General features: G+C 47.3%; 1 protein-coding gene across 1 annotated transcript in view; it reads right to left on the bottom strand.

Moving 5' to 3' along the window:
* The window catches only part of LOC144144290 (uncharacterized), a 216,761-nt gene extending 199,797 nt beyond the window's left edge, over window positions 1-16,964 (bottom strand). The window contains exon 1 of the mRNA XM_077675655.1: window positions 16,235-16,964. The gene's annotated coding sequence lies outside the window, so the exon portion shown is untranslated. The remainder of the gene's footprint in view (window positions 1-16,234) is intronic.
* Between the last annotated feature and the right edge of the window lie 237 nt (window positions 16,965-17,201).

The raw sequence follows: 17,201 nt of genomic DNA, 5'->3' as shown, positions 1-17,201 counted from the left end.
TATCGCAGAAACAATCAGGGCACAAAATGCAATTTTAGAGATAAAGGTTAAGCCGATTCCATGTAGGGTGAACGGTGCAGGTCCGCATTTGATAAACAGCCGTTCCAACCACGCGGCGATTTGCGAACGGCTGAGGCACTTCGAAGCCCACAGCGGTGGGCAACACCTGACAATTAAAGATTGACTTTATAACTTTTACAGCGGCGGTCGATCACAGGGTGAATGGTCTAGACCTAGATACACGCTTGAGAAACAGCCGGTTCATATACGCGGTGATTGGCGAACGGTTGAGACACTTCGAAATCTACAGTAGCGGGCAACGCCTGAGAACGCGTAATCACTGCACAGAGGCACGGTTGAAGCACTTCACGTAAGAGCATGAGGAGCGGATACGGTAGCGCACACTGTGTATCCAAACCACGACCGGCTGTCTTGACCCAAACCACGACCGGCTTGATCCAAACACTTGCCGCTTCACGTAACTGCATAAGCGGCGGGGCAACACCTGTTGAGAACGCGAAATCCAACACAGGCACGTTGAAGCACTCGTAACTTCGTTAGAATACGAATGATTAGGCGTTAAATCCACAGCGCGGCCGTCGCAGGAAGCAAAATACAACATGCCGATTGAAACACTTCACGTAACATGAGCACAGGCTAGCGCAGAGGGCACACTGCTCCGGCAGGTCCCAGAGCGCAGGGAGTGTGCACAACGGCGGAAAAGCCAAGCGCCCTTCGCCTTTATCACTCGCACTCCTCCTTTTCTCCCTTTCGCGTGCGAGGGTCCGGGCATTTCATTTCACGCTGCCCGCTGAGGGCGGCCCCCACTCCAGAAGTTTTTTACACAACCTCCTTGGTAGGCGCACACTTAATCACGCGCGCCAGGCCGCTAGCGACCCCGAAATGGGCTAATGTGACTTGGTGTGACGGGTGTTCGATTATATGTCCTTAGGCACAGCATAAATATCAGAATGTTGAAAGACGCGGTGTGTGTGTCGATGCAGATCAAAAGCGGAGCAGTGCAGAATGAGATGTTAACTTCACACACGGGGTGACAATATGTGTATTTGCGGGGTCAGTCAACTGCGTCACCTGGACGCCGGGGGTCTCAGCTTGAGCAGGCTCACAAGCTGGAGTTCTACCTGTTTACCTCCAGCCCCTCCTGCACGGATCTCCCGATTTCCGCGACCACCCCTGTGCGGACTTTCCGGAAGGCGGCCACTTTGAAATGGCGGGAATGCGACGTATACCTCCGGTTCCTTCACCGCGAGAGAATGAGGCGCAGAACCCGTCCTCACATCTTTATGTGCTTAACCCACAGCCTATCCCAATAATATTTACCAGAGAGGTGCTCGCCAACACGTCCACTATACCTATATATAGGAAGAATACGTTGCCGTCTGCTTGTTTCGTTTAGTTGCACAGCCTGTCACGTGTTACCTGGCTGTAAGCTTCGCGTACCATCACACCAGCGCATGCCTTAGCCAGCTCATGTGCACGTCATCTGCCCCTTGCTCACATCCACATGCACTCGTAATACTTCGCTTCAGAGCACTGAGCGAGTCGCTATTACCCGCCGCGGTGGCTCAGTGGCTAAGGCGTTCTGCTGCTGACCACGAAGTCGCGGGTTAGATTACCGGCCGCGGCGGCCGCTTTTCTGATGGAGGCGACAAGCAAACACGCCCGTGTGTACGAGATTTCGGCGCACGTTAAAGATCCCCAGGTGGTCCAAATTACGGGGCGCCTCATCACCTGCGTTGCGTCGCCGCGTTAACCCTAACAATGAATCAATGAGAATCGCTATTGTGGACAGTGCGGTAGCGTCACGAAAAAGCGCAGTTTCGTGACGCTACCTTTTCATAATTAACGTCATTTCGCTTGTTGAATGTCTTGGCCTTGACTTAACGCTACCTGATCAATACAGGACTTCCCTTAAGACCGCTTTTGTTTTTCCAGACACATGTTGGTACACTTTTCTGCCTGTATCCCTGAAGGTTATTCCCTACTGGGAATAATGCATGTCGTGAGCCCCAGCAGTCAGTTTCGGCGGAAACTGAAGGGTTCAATTTTTTATGCATTAGACCCAGCGCGCAACGACGGGGTCACAGGTATTATTTTTTTTAGTATACTGCAGACCTTCTCGGTCCAAGCAGGAGTGGTACAATGGGTAATACAAACAACGATGTCACGTACAGAAAGGCACAGACACAATCCAAGAAAAAAAAAAACTATTCAATTCCCAGTAGTCAAAACAACAGTGTCAGAATACAAAGTTCAGAATCATGCGGAAAAGTACAATCCAATCGAAGGGAAAAAAACTGCTTACAATAAATCCTCTATTAGTACATTTGCGTCTATTTTTCGAAACTTATAGTTTTAATCTTTTCAATAAAGGATTCTACTGTGTCACAGTTCACAGCTATTGATGGAAGTTGATTCCAATATGCAATTGATGACGGAAAAACAGAGTATTTGTGGATGTTGTTGTGACTTGATGGCAGTCGTAATGTCTTATTGTGGTTAGTTCTCGTGGAGTGCCTGAAAGGTTCAAGAAGATGGTCTGATCTGGATATTGTATAATTCCGATGATAGAGGAGATGCAGGAATTTAAGTTTATAATGTATTCGCCGTTCGGAAAGACAATGAAGTTCGGCTCTTTTACTCAGATTAGTAACACTGGTATACCTGGAGTAATCTGAAAACTGAAATCGAACTGCTAAGTTTTGCACTCTCTCAATTTTATTAATAAGAATTTTTTGATAAGGACTCTGGTCTAATCAGGGTCTTATAGGCGGTTAACTTTACTGCAGGTGGAGTGCTACGGAGTTTTCTCTTTAGGAAACCCAGTTTACCTTGCGCTTTCGAACAAATAGCAGTTATATGTGGTTCGCAATTAAGGTTGGATGTTAAAGGGGCACTGACACAAAAATTTTGCATCTTGTTTTTTTTGTTGCGATAAGTAGGTAGTGACCTACTTATAACGTGTAGAAACCTCATTTGCTTCAGCGTGCGACGGTTGTTTAATTAGAGGCATTTTCAATGCGGCCAGTCGCAGTTTCGGTTTCAGCGAGTGCCGCGAAACGATGGATTTTGTGGATTTTGTGTGAACAAAGCTGACCACGTGGCCGTCGGAGGGATATCACAGAGCAGAGCCGCCGTAGCACTGTCGAATCCGCATCGACGGCAGTTTCTGGGAATGCCCTCACGTACTGATCTCGTGAGGCGCTTAATTAAAAAGCGACCGTGGATGTGACGCAGGCGCTGCGAGTGCAAATGCTACCGCGGCTAACGAACGACGCGCGACGCTCGAGACGGTGGGTGGCAAGACGCGCGCTGGGAGCAGCCGGCCGGTCTGCCTACAGGTCCGCCTACAGATGTGTTCGGCTTAGCACTGCGGCGGATATTCGAGTGCCGCTCTCGTGAGCGGTGCGGATGACAATTTTTAATGCAACCCGCCATGGCATCATTAACTCCTTTCTCATGTAAGCCACCATGGTCGGGACTTGGGGACAATTTCGTGCAGCGGTAACAAGCTATCACTCGAGCTACCTGCGCCGGCGTGGGCCACTTCGCGGCCGTGGCCGCCGCCTGCACAGCGACCGTGCGGCTTGCTCAGTGGGCTTTTCGTGCCTCCGGCGCGTCTTTGCATCCACTGTAAATAAAAAGTAATAGAAACAGAGTGCCTGGAATCGCTGTAGAACTTTGGTCGTGGCCAGCTGCAGCCGACGAACTGACGAAATCACGGTGCCTCCGCCGCCAACGATCGGGTCGTTCGTTCTCGAGAGCAGAAGCTCCGCCCTCCGGCCCTCCGATTGGAGCGGCGAGCCGGCAGTGCGGAAGCGGCAAACACAAACTCGTGACGTGTTTGGATGTTGTTTATTTACACTTGCGCGTGGTCCTCTGCTGGCCGCTCGGTTGCGTTTCGCACACTTCAAAATTGATTTTAAATATGTTCTAGGCTGTATTCACCGCTGATATTTTGCAGATGATGTATATGTGTTCCCATGAATCTATCTCCGAAGTTATCTCGCCTTCAAAATTTTGTGTCAGTGCCCCTTTAATGTAACTCCCAAATATTTAACTTGATCGCTTTTAGTAATTTCCAAATTGTCTAATGTATAAGCAAAGTTGAGTGGTTTTTTCTTATTCGTGAAAGTTATGGCTACGGTTTTTCTCGCGTTCAATGTCATTCCCCACTGGGAACACCAGGCTTGAATTTTCGTTAATGAGTGATTAAGGTTAATCTGGTCCTCAGTTCGATTTACCCTTGTGTACACGACGCAGTCATCTGCGAAAAGCCTTATTTGAACGGATGAGTCAATGCCCATAGGAATGTCGTTGATGTAGATAAGGAATAAAATTGGCGCTAAGACTGATCCTTGTGGTACGCCCGAAAGGACGTTCAGGCTGTTGGACGTGTGGTTGTTCACAGCAACAAACTGCTTGCGGTTGTGTAGATATGACATTATCCATGTAATAATGTTATCTTCAATTCCAATTGCATGCATTTTTGTTATTAGGTCAGGGTGGCGAACGACATCAAATGCTTTTGCAAAATCTAGAAAAAACGGCGTCTATTTGTCCTCTTTCATTCAATGCATTCGCAATGTCGTTGGTAATCTCGGCTAGCTGCGTGACTGTTGATAAGCCAGATCGAAAACCGTGTTGCCGATAGTAGAGCAGGTTGTTATTTTCTAGATGTGTTATAATGGCTTTAAAAATTACATGCTCTAATATCTTGCAGCACGTGCTGGTTAAAGAGACCGGGCGGTAATTACTAGATTCTAGTTTGGAACCGGATTTATGTATTGGAATGATCTTTGCCATGCGCCAGTCATAAGTTATCGCACATGCCTGCTCGGGACTGTCTCTCACGTCCTATGGGGAGTGATTCGGTTGTGGAGGAAAAATGGAAAGAAATGCACGGGGAATGTTATTCAACCCACCTTTAGGGACACAAAAGGGCCGCCAAGATATGATCCTCGGTTGTGAACACTTTCAGTGATCCCCCCTACATGTTTCCCCGCAGACATAAAACGCCTGCCTAGAAAAAGAGGAGCAACTGCAAATAATATAGGCACAGGACACTCGAGATTGCCGGGCTACCGCAGCGCCAGCCGCGGCAGATGCGCAGAACTCTGGTTCGATGAGGCCGTGCCGATTGCCTTTATCGCCCTCGAACGTGCCTTCGTAAAGGCGTCTAGCATAACTTTATTAGCGCTCATACCTACATAATATTGCAACGACAGCAGAAATGTTGTGGACGGTAGAAGCCTCCAAATAAGACGGCGCTGATGAAATAATATGGCGTGCCTGCCGAGCCGTAGTCCGTCACACTATACTAGGTTGCTTTAAATGCTGTGCACTTCCTCGCAGATTCTTCTCTTCTCTTTACGGGCACGAAGTCATAGTTAGAGGAGGGATTACTACTGGGGGTGTGCGAATATAAAATTTTTCGAATACGAATCGAATACGAATATCTAGCTTTGAATATCGAAACGAATATCTAATAACTAAGGGGGGACGTGGCTTTCAAAATCAACTTTTTTGTTTCTTTGTAGATTTTTATGACAATTTGGACAGCAACTGGAAATGTTTGTGATAGCACCATAAAAAATTACGAAGTAATATTGTAAAAACTCTTTTTATTTATACAATTTTTTTCTGTTGACCTTGTACCGAGCTTGAGCGGCCTATAAAACTTGATAAAGAACTTGTTCGAAGTGCTTTGCGTTCCCAAATTAATGGACGAGGTCGTGACACTCAGAATTTGCTTTATTAAAACACTATTTTTTTTAGTTTTCAGTTTTTTAGAGGTCAATGCACAAAATGCATTCAGACCATGAAGGACTACACGAATAAAAAGTTCACTAAAAGTAAACCTCAAAAACTAAGATTGTCACGACCGCAGCTGTCCACCATGACGCAATGAACGGAATCAAAATACACCTAGCGGTTACGAAGCAGTCACTGGAACAAACGACGTACGTGGCAAAAAAAAAAAAAACGCTTTGAGAAAATGGCTTTCGAGGTTGCAACATCGCTATCATTCATAAAATGTCACTCGGGTTGTAGCCTGTGTTCTTTTGAACACGGCGCTTCTGGGATGCCTTGCCCTATAATTGGAGTGCGTTTTGCAGCCTTTTTCTTTCCATTAAACATCATTTTCAGCTCCTCTTTAAAGAGTGCATAGCCCAGTTTGCGGACCAAACGGTGGGAGATAGCTTTCAATGCAAAGTAGGTTAGCTGGTTGCCTGTATTGCAGTGCACAACTTCCCTCTGCAGTGTTGTGACAATGGCAAAAAAATGAGGCACTCTTTGTTTACTTAAATTTGAAAACCGAGTTTTGACTTCTTTTATTCTTTAATTATAACCTTGCCTGGAGCAGCAACTTCGTACTCGTATGCGGAGGTGTTCATTGCCAAAAGTTGACATACCACAACGATACAAACGAGTTACTTTGAGGCTTGGTATAATATTCTGCGTAACCACAACTTCAATGCATGCACATTTGTTTAGTACTCTTGACATTCGGAGCATCGAATATTCTTCGCAGCACAGCCAACTGGTCACAAAATTTTCCCTCAAAAATTAAATTTGCTAAATGCTACGACCGTAAGGTACATTTTTAACGCATTGGTATTAATAATTTCCATAGAAAAAATCAATTTCTTAAATGCTACGAAAGTAGGGTACGTTTTTAACTCCGTTAACATGTTTTTATTCCGAACTCAGACCTGTTTGCATGATTACTCGAAGTGCATGGGAAACGTTGCGCAAGAAAGCGATATGACTTGCCCGCATCGCGGCGCTCGTATACTATACCGAAACATGTCATACTTTGTTATCCCTGAAATGGCCCTTCAGGTCGCTTTTAAGATTAAATCTAATGTCACAAGAACTAATTACAACTGGAGTTCAATCGTACCCGGTTGGGCAGGCAGGCGATGCTCCAACGCGCAGCGGCTACGCCGTGCGCGCCGAAGCTTTTGACGCGTCGGTCGTTTTAGCATGTATGCCTCGCAGATCAGACAAAGCGTTCACTTCACGAACCGCTATCACAAGCGGCAAAACCGCGTTTCACCCTCCGGAGTAAAGTCACGTGCCCCACGAAGCGTTCGATGACCTCCGCCTTTCGAGCCACGCAACTTCCCGTAATCTGGCTTGTAATCTCAGGCATTCCCATCTCTAAAACGTCCGCGTGAAATACCATAGCAGATAGAATGAGTGAACAGAAACATGGCCGAGCGAAGCAGCGAAAATACACTCTGAAACGCGCAGTACGCATTTCAGGCGGCCGCCATCTTGCATTGCCGCGGCGACGCCCAATCAGGAGGGCCGTTTCAGCGCGCGCCGACCGGAAGGCCACTCGAGCTGCAGAATCAACTCCTGGCTTCGTTTGTACGTCTTTCTTTTTCTGCCGTTCATGCGTCTGTGAATGAACGAAGATAAAAGAGATGGCCGTGACCGGAAAGAAGATCGCTCGCCCGATCCAATGGTACCAAAATGGGCGCGCCTGGTGGCACAGTTGCGGAGATACAGCGCTCCGAAAATTGCCGTTTTTTCGCCCTTTTGCGCTGACATTTTGTCACCGCGGCTAGCAAAAGTATTTTTCGTGCCACTTTGCGATGATTTTCGGCAAGAAACCTTTGCCGACGCACAGAATAGAAAACATACAGACAGAATATGTTGCTTGAAAAAAACGATGTTTTGGTCATTTTTTTCTGAAGTTGAAAGCCGCGTCAACCTGTTAAACTAATCAATCGTAATATTCGATAATATACAATTATTCGAACCATTTCGAATATTCAAAATGTTTCGAATACATAGTTTTCGAAGCGAATACGAATATAACCCATTTAATCTTCGAAAAATATTCGAGTAATATTCGAATTTTTCGAATATTCGCACACTCCTAGTTACTACATTTTAAAAACAGTAAACGAGAGGATTACGTGCTGCTGTGAATTACGAGCAGGTAGTTCTAAGGTTGGTTAGCAGGCTGTAAATGCGCAAAAGTGCGCAGTATATTTCTTCACAACGAGGACCCTCAAACGCAGTCATCACAGCGTGGGCTATTGCAGAGCGGTTCCACTCTATAGTTACTGAGTTATTTCAAGTGGCTATCAGCGTATTTAATACAGGCAGCGACATGTAGTGTAGACTCTTTAGACGTTGATGTTCCTAAATGCTGCTTCAGCTATTGGATATCATAACGGCTTTCCTTGGAAAACAAAATACGCAGCACTATTGTCTAATCCTCTGAACGGCTTAGAAAAACAGAGATAACATCGGCTTCAATAGAAAGCTAGATACATTCAAAACGCAGGACCACATGTTAGCGGCTTAAATATTTTTTGTTCACAAGTGCTTTTGCTGCAAATTAGCTGGAAGGTAATAAAAGCAATACAATTACAATCTAACCGAGTTCTTATGCCAAGGCGGTTAGGATAGAGCGAAAAATATTGCCTAGTATGAATATTCTATAACAATTCAAATACGCTTATTGTGTGTCACCCCCCCCCCCCGCCTTCCCCCCGCCCCTCCGAACTTCTCATGAAATTTGATAGCCTTCTCGCGAAGAGTTCCTTTTTTTTTGCGGTGTGTTTTGTTCAGCTGGCGTGCTGGGTTGCACCTAAAAACTCGTAAGTTTATTGGTGGAGGAGCCAACATGGACACAAATTTTTTGTGCCTATGTTTTTATCGCTATCCGTATGGCTGGAAACAGTATATCTGCCGTGCAGCGCTCCGACAGAAGCGAAAAAAAAGACAACCAAAGCAAATAACACGTTGTGCCTGACACACAACCGTGTAATATTTCTATTGCTGTAATCGAAGTCATGAATTCAAAATCAGCATTCGATTTTCAGCTCTCGAGACGCCGTATTAACGTCACCGCTTCTGATACATACGCAAACAAGTATGAATTTCACACTGTTGCATATGCCGAGTTCCATATTCAGATCAGACCACTACGTAACGCCCATGTTGCTCAGTCAGTAGCTCTGCAGTGAACAACGCGTTTCGACAAGCCTACTCACATAGATCGGCTCACGCGCGGAAACATCGCGTGACGTCTGATATCGCATTTGCAAACGAACCAAAACATGCAGATCATGACAAAGTTGTGCGGGCAAGTCAGAAGACGCGGGAGCTATTGCGCGCATGCGCTTCTCTTCTGGGCGGCACGCCAATTTTTTAAGTGTGAATACACTTTATAAGCGACCCCAAACCATCCACCGCCGGCGGCGGCGTCGGCGTCCGCAGTGCTCCTCTATAAAGAAACAGCATCCGGCGCAAGGTTTCGATCCGCGGACTTTGCGGCCGCAGCGCGACGCTCTACCGATCAAGCCACGGACGCGACGGTGATATCAGTGTTGACGCGCCTTATATCTTTAACGCATTCAAACTACGTCGTCAGCGGCGTGCGTTGGCGACTCAGCGGCGTTATAGCGGCTTGATAACTGCGTGGTGTACACGTGATACTACAAACCCGATGGAAGAGATGGAAGAGAAGGCGGCGAGGCGGTGGGCTGCGGGGGCCGAGCGCAAGCGCCGCAAGCGGGCCGACAACCGTGCATTCGCACTTTCACATTCTCCCCCTCGGGGAAATGCGGGGGAATTTTTTTCGACCTTCCCTCCCATACGTGTGTTAAACCAAGTAAATTCATCTTCTTTCTCCTGCACTGTGTGGCAGAATTAATGTAGGATAACGTAATTTAGTTTAGACATAAAGGGGGCCACTGATACGATTCACCGGGTGCGGCGATAAAGGGGCGCGCCCCCGTCACGAACGTGCTTGCGCGGTCAGCAACCCAGTTTTGTACGTATCTGCCGAAGGTGGCGCTGGATGTTTGATTCATTGATTGATTGTCGGGTTTAACGCGCCGACGCAACGCAGGCGATGAGGCGGGCCGTAGTGGAGGGCTCCGATTAATTTTGACCACCTGGGGATCTTTAACGTGCGCCGAAATCTCGTACACATGGGCGTTTTTGCTTTTCGCCTCCATCAGAAAAGCGGCCTCCGCGGCCGGGAATCGAACCCGCGACCTCGTGCTCAGCAGCGCAACGCCTTAGCCACTGAGCCACCGCGGCGGGTTGGCGCTGGATGTCGCTGGCTCCTATTGGCTCCATGTCGCCCTCTGTGTAGTGGCCGGCGCCTGCTTCAAAGTGCGCACAGGCAGAGGCGAAGGGATGAACACCGCCAGGTGGCTTTTTACACAGGTTGCCCAACGTCAGAGCGTATTATTCTCGGCATGCATGAGCAGTTTTTTTTTTTTTCTCGCGGTATCCATACGGTACCTAATAGGACGCCCTACACAGCAGAGCTTAGAGTGGGCGCGCGTAGACTCGCAACGAAAAGGCGCGGCCGGCCGACTATTTTTCGGCATACAGGCGTTCACTCGCAGCTTTAGCGGGCCGTAATGCTTGCGTTTCGAAATTCGTGCCAGCTCACCTCAGAGTCGGCAGCTGCCTTGGAACTACGGGGAACCAGAAAGAATGCTGACATAGAAGGCGGAATCGAACATCATAAAACCATAATGGAGGCCACGAAAAAGCAATGAAGCACTGTGTCCGCATTGTTTTTATTTCGAGCTTGTGATACCCTAATTTTTTCACCGCCCTGGTTTGAGAAAAAAAAACAGAAACAATGGATTATTCCCTGGGATTTTATACGGCCTCCCTGGATGCGCACCCATGTGCGCGCATATTCTCGTTGCGCCATTTCTTTTGTCTGCCATTTGCTGCACGCGACCTGTCTTTTGCACCGCGCGTAGAAACCAGCGAAGATTGTTCGGTTATTTAATTCAGCGCAATTATTAGTTACCAAATACTCCAACACGAGCAATGTGATGCCTACTGTTTGGAGAACAGTGCATTGTTGGCGATGTGAACATCTTCGACAGAACTCTGTCTGGTTGGGTTAAACTTGAGGAAGAGGCAAATACACAACCCAACGGTGTTTACTGAAAGCAGTTCCTTGGTTTAGTAAACGCCCTTGGTTGGTGGATTTGCCTCTTCCTCTTGGCGATGCTAAGGCGTTTAATCGTTACGATAGTTTCAATGTATATAAAACTAAACTTTGACCAAACGCAAGAAAAACTGGCTCAATATGGGTACTGATAGCCATAGTGAGTGACTAATTCATAGCCGCACCTAGCAATTTCGCTATTGGTAGCCAATACAACAGCCATCGCCTGCTGCTGGTAACTAACAAAGATATCAGATTTAGGAAACTAAGCGAAAATAAAGTAACCAAGCCGCCAACTGGTGTACCTAGCCTAGCGCCATCACTGGGTTAATTAAACGTCAAACAAAGCAAATAAAAACTAACAGTGCGCAAAACAAAGCCCAAAGGTTTATTTAACCCAGCTTCCTCACGCGAATAACCCGAAAGCAATTGAGCGAAAAAATCACGAAATCAGGCAGGTTTACCTAATCCAAGGACGTAATAAACGAGCCGGGTTGATGTGTTCCTTTCTGAAACGCGACCGAAGGGGTTGGTGAAGCGGGGAAACAATGCTTTCGCATTGGTGGAGGCCTTTATTCCCCACTGGGCACAGCAGCCTCCCCGCATCATTCCAGCGTTTCGCAGGGTTGGCTCGTGCGTCAAACTGAGAGTCCGGCAATTCTTTCGAGCGCTGGGCACTGCAGCCGAAGCTCCGTGTGAGATTTTGCTGGCTGTGCTTTAGGAGCTGAGCCGCGTGGTGTCGGCGATAGGGAATAGAACGGGGCAGGTACGCTTGAAACGAAAAGTCTAAACAAAAACAGTGTACAAGATCCGGCGTGTAAAGTCAGGCTTGCGAGGACTACACACTTCACTTTGCACGCGCGTTTGCGCGCAGAGGTGTCCCAGAGAGCGAACACCGCCCATAACGGAGACTCGTCAATCTTCCCAAGTAGCGCAAGGGCTCCGCGGGGACAGCCTGGGCTTTTTCACGTTTTGGACCCCACGTTCTTGCAGGGCGCGATATACGGGAACGAGAAGAAAGCAGCTGTAACGGTAATGCACTGGAAGGACTCAGCGGTGAACTTTAAAAAAGAAGGAAGCCGGGTAAGTGGCTGTGAGTTACGGCAATAATACCGAGAGCTGAAAAAAAAGAGAGAAAGCGTCACTGAAAACTATGGTCTTTCTTCCAGTGCGGAGGCCGAACGGGAAGGCGCGTTTTCTGGCCACACGGCCGTGCGTAAGACGAAACACAGGTCGCCGCCCTTTGGCTCGTCGCTTTCTTTTGGGCTTGCCCTAAGTTGTTGGGCGCGCCTCCGCGCAGAGCGGCTCTGGCGCCGAAGAAGGAGCTCGCGCGTGTCCCATCCGAGCCGAGTCGATATTCAGTGGCCCCCTTTTTGAGGCCAGCCCGCGACGCGGCTCCGCCTCATCTTCGGCTGCTTTTTCTGGCCAACAGAGGGAGCTGCCATCGATGGGCCCGACGCACAAAACAGGCATGGACTACTCAAAAAGGTGTGCTCGAACGAAATTACAGTCGCTCATCGGGCGAAACATCAGACGGACGAGACGCGGAGATGAGAAAAATGCCGCAGAAGCATTTAAGCGCCACGCACATGTGGTTTGAGAGAGAGTCGACGGGAGAGAGTCGACGGGAACGCTTGAGGTCCGCTTTTTTTGCGAGCGCCGGGCACGGACACAAAAGGGCAGCAACCGTTCCAGCAGCGGAGATGATGATCAACGGTCGAGAAGGAAGATGAAATGAGATGATCATGAACGCGCACAATGTCTAAACGACAGCGAAGCATAAAAGGGATATTGGCCGCTTCCCGTTGCAAAACCTCTCCTTTGCCAATTTCATGCTCACAATATATTTAATATAACTTTTAAGAAAAATGCTGGACTCCACGATGAGGTTGTTGCAAGGTGGGACAGGACATACACAAACTACAGGCGGTTTGCCGACGGATCTTGTGCAAAGCTTCATGTACACTGAGTAAACAGAGTGCAAACAAGCAACAAGCACACTATGCGAAATGATAAAGTAGAAAAAAACAGAAATTTAAACAATGCAGCTACAGGATATGAGCTCATAAGCTACAATGAATCGCATTCGTGAAACCTAATTAAAGAAGTGTAGAACACACAAATGCTTCAACAAATGTGCAGGGGGCGCTTATCAGGCAGCAAATTCAGTATTCGACTGCTTGAGTTAAGAAAAAAAAAGCATCAGTGGTACTCGAATATTACAGGTCAATTACAAGATCACCAGTAATAAGTAGTCGGTAAAGTCTCTAAAGTCGGTAAAGTCGGTAAAGTCGGTAAAGTCTTGCAGTAGAAGTCGGGGGCACTATGGCTAGACAGGATACTGGTAAACTTTCACAGGAGACGAGAGATCTAATCAGGAAACGGCAAACCATGAGAATATGTACCGCAGCTGAGAGAATAGAACTAGCCGAGCTCTCGAAGTTAATCAATAAGCGTAAGACAGCTGACATACGGAAGTATAATATGGAGAGGATCGAATACGCTGTAAAGAACGGAGGTAGCCTGAAAGCAGTGAAGAGACGTCTTGGCGTAGGGAAAAATCACATGTATGCACTTAAGGATAAGCAAGGCAATGTCATCACAAATAGGGATAAAATAGTCACAGTGGCCGAGGAGTTCTACAGGGATCTGTACAGCAGCCGGGACATCCAGGATAATGCCGAACGAGACAGTAGTTCAGAGGAGATAGACATCCCACCAGTAACGACCGAAGAAGTAAGGAAGGCTTTGAAAGAAATGAAAGGGGGCAAAGCACCTGGTCAGGATCAGATAACAGCAGACCTCTTGAAGGATGGCGGAGAAATTGTACTTGAAAAACTGGCAAACCTGTATACGCAATGCCTAATGACCGCAATGGTACCGGAATCTTGGAAGAACGGGAACATCATCCTAATCCATAAGAAAGGCGACATGAAGGACTTGAAAAATTACAGGCCGATCAGCTTACTGTCAGTCGTCTACAAGGTATTTACCAAGGTAATCGCTAACCGAATCTCTGCAACCTTAGATTTCAGTCAACCTAAAGAACAAGCAGGGTTCCGTAAAGGTTATTCAACAATGGACCATATTCACACGATCAATCAGGTGATAGAGAAGTGCGCTGAGTATACTGAACCCCTATATATAACCTTCATAGATTATGAGAAAGCATTTGACTCGGTTGAAACCCTAGCAGTCATTCAGGCATTACGGAACCAGGGAGTAGATGAGCATTATGTAAGAATACTAGAGGATATCTACAGTGGGTCTACAGCTACCATCATCCTTCATAGGGAGAGCAGTAAAATACCTATAAGAAAGGGTGTCAGACAAGGAGACACAATCTCTCCAATGTTATTCAAAGCATGCTTACAAGAAGTATTCAGAACGTTGGATTGGGAACAGGTGGGAGTAAGGGTTAATGGAGAATACCTCAGTAACCTCAGATTTGCTGATGACGTTGCCTTGCTAAGTAACTCGGGGGACGAATTGCAAAGCATGCTTTCCGCACTGGGCGAACATAGTAGAACCGTGGGCCTGAAAATTAATATGCAGAAAACTAAAGTAATGATCAATAACCTCGGGACAGCACAGCAGTTTGAGATAGGTGGCGAGGAAGTGGAAGTGGTAAGCGAATATATCTACTTAGGCCAAGTTGTGACCCCAGATCCCAACCACGAGGCAGAGATAATTAGAAGGATCAGAATGGGGTGGGGTGCATATGGTAGACATTCTCAGATAATGAATAGCAGCCTACCATTGTCGCTGAAGAAGAAAGTGTATGACAGCTGCATCTTACCGGTACTCACCTACGGGGCAGAAACTTGGAGGCTCACTAAGACGGTTCAACTTAAATTGAGAACGACTCAGCGGGCAATGGAGCGGAAAATGATAGGTGTAACATTAAGGGACAAGAAGAGAGCGGAGTGGGTCAGAGAGCAAACTGGTGTTAAAGACATATTAGTAGAAATTAAGAAGAAGAAATGGACGTGGGCAGGGCATGTAATGCGAAGGCAAGATAACCGCTGGTCATTCAGGGTAACAGAGTGGATCCCTAGAGAAGGCAAGCGTTGCAGGGGGCGGCAGAAAGTTAGATGGGCAGATGAGATCAAGAAGTTTGCGGGGATAAATTTGTCACAGTTGGCACAGGACCGAGGTAATTGGAGAATAATGGGAGAGGTCTTTGCCCTGCAGTGGGCGTAGATAGGCTAGTGATGATGATGATGAAAGTCTCTGCACGATTTGTTATTGATAGAAAAGATGCCTTAATTAAAACCTTTGTACGAGAAATCACATTCATGCCCACGTACTTAAAAAAACGTAATCGCTTTTTGTTAAATGCGGGGCCATATCTAGCACTCAAATCAAATAACAACTCTCAGTGCAGTTGTATCTCATTTTTCTGCGCGATCACTGTCCGAGTGTTGCTCGACTCTGTCATGCAAACTTTGGCTTTATGCCCGCTACGTACTATTTGTCACATATCCACCTTCTTCTCTTCACCTTCAGTGTACACATACCCAGCTTTCTCGCTCAAAATTACAACCTCTCGGGAACCTAGAAAAACCACTTTAGGAAAACGATATTTGGCATAAAGCTAGAAATCAACGTGAAGATTAAAACGCTACAAGAATATTTCAGGTTTCTGTATATTTTTTTGTTTAATTCGCTGTCAAATCTAACTCCCCATGCATTTCTATGGGATAGTTCCCATGGCTCAGGAACCCAGTCGCGCAACGTGCGCGACTTGAAACTATGCAGAAAGCAAGTATTCACCCCAAATATCAGCTGTGGAAAAGAACTTTTCATTTCGCTAAAAAATTGCAGAGTAATCACTGTTGAAAGGACTGCCATGAGCGGGAAAGCTGTACATGCTTTACTGACAGTTGCTCCCGGTGAATCCTCATTACGTGCCTAAAATGCCGCGTAACCTTCACAGCCCCTCGGACGCTCTGATTCTGCCGCCGTCACTTGTTCTATCCTCTCTCTCTCTCTCTCTCTCTCTCTCTCTCTCTCTCTCTCTCTCTCTCTCTCTCTCTCTCTCTCTCTCTCTCTCTCTCTCTCTCTCTCATATTTAGCTGACGGTTTCACGCCTTCTTATCTTTTTTTTTGCCGCGACATTCTTACGTCCCTGTACATAAGCGACGTTTCCCATTCATCTCCCACGCCGCAATGCACCTTCACTGCACAAAAAACCAGACCTCTGATGGGTGCCTATGGCATGCTCGCCAGACTAACGCTATCGAACACATGCATGCTTACGTTCGAGGCACTGCCCCGCAGACATCCCGGACTGCGCTTCGGGGAGTACACACCCCCGGTTAGGTCAGCGGTGAGCCATGGTACGGGCTCCTACACGAAAGGAACAACAATAAAACGATTGAAATGGCGGCCAGAGTGTGCGGGGACATAGTATCGTAATGTCAATTTAGCGTTTGCTGCGTACTTCGACGAGAATTCAGGGACAGTGGGAAAAGACAAACCACGCGTTGGATACACGAAGCAGGTGTTGGTTTGCGCACCAACGCCTGGTTTTCTTTCACTGACTCTCTTCCTCGTCCAATATGCAGCGCACACTAAATTTTAATTAAAGATTGTACAAAAATTGTAACCTCCTAATAAGATGGGGATTGAGAATGACAGCTAAGAAGCCGAGGCGGCCACGCAAACAAAAATAATACACGCAGATTTAAGTACACAGTAGTTGTACAAACACAAAAGCTACAACAAAAATAAAATGGCCTATAAAATAGCGATGTTACTGACCTTGCTGGGAAAATATGAGCATAAATGTCCTCTTTCCCGCTCTTCGGTGTCTCTGACAGCGAACACCGGAGACCAGCGTGGCTGAGCTACGCTGAGCCCATGCTGCAAGTCTGTCTTGAAATGTCGCAGTCGGTATGCAAGTACACCGCATCGTATAGGGAGCTCGGACCGATACTAGCATTCACGGTATATCCAAGCGTCTGAAGTTTCCTTTGGCGGCAAACAACACGAACTGACACGCTGGATACTGACGGCGCAAAGCATTGACTCGGGGGACCCAGTGAAAAAGTGCGTTTATTTCGGCTTTGTACCTAGGCACTAGGAAACAAGGCAGGTGACGTCACGTTTTGATCACGTTACCTTAGGATTTTCTTCCTCCTTGTACCGCTCCGCGTGGAGGTGGCGGAGACCACGGCCGGTCTGGGTGGCCAGGCGCGCGTTCACAGCGGCAGTGGTGCGACGG

Source organism: Haemaphysalis longicornis, unplaced genomic scaffold (genome assembly GCF_048455015.1).
Source record: "Haemaphysalis longicornis isolate Haplotype H1 unplaced genomic scaffold, Haemaphysalis longicornis Haplotype H1 scaffold_7, whole genome shotgun sequence".
Taxonomy (NCBI): Eukaryota; Metazoa; Arthropoda; class Arachnida; order Ixodida; family Ixodidae; genus Haemaphysalis; species Haemaphysalis longicornis.
Note: the sequence above shows the minus strand (reverse complement) of the source record. Positions and strands in the feature narration are given on the sequence as shown.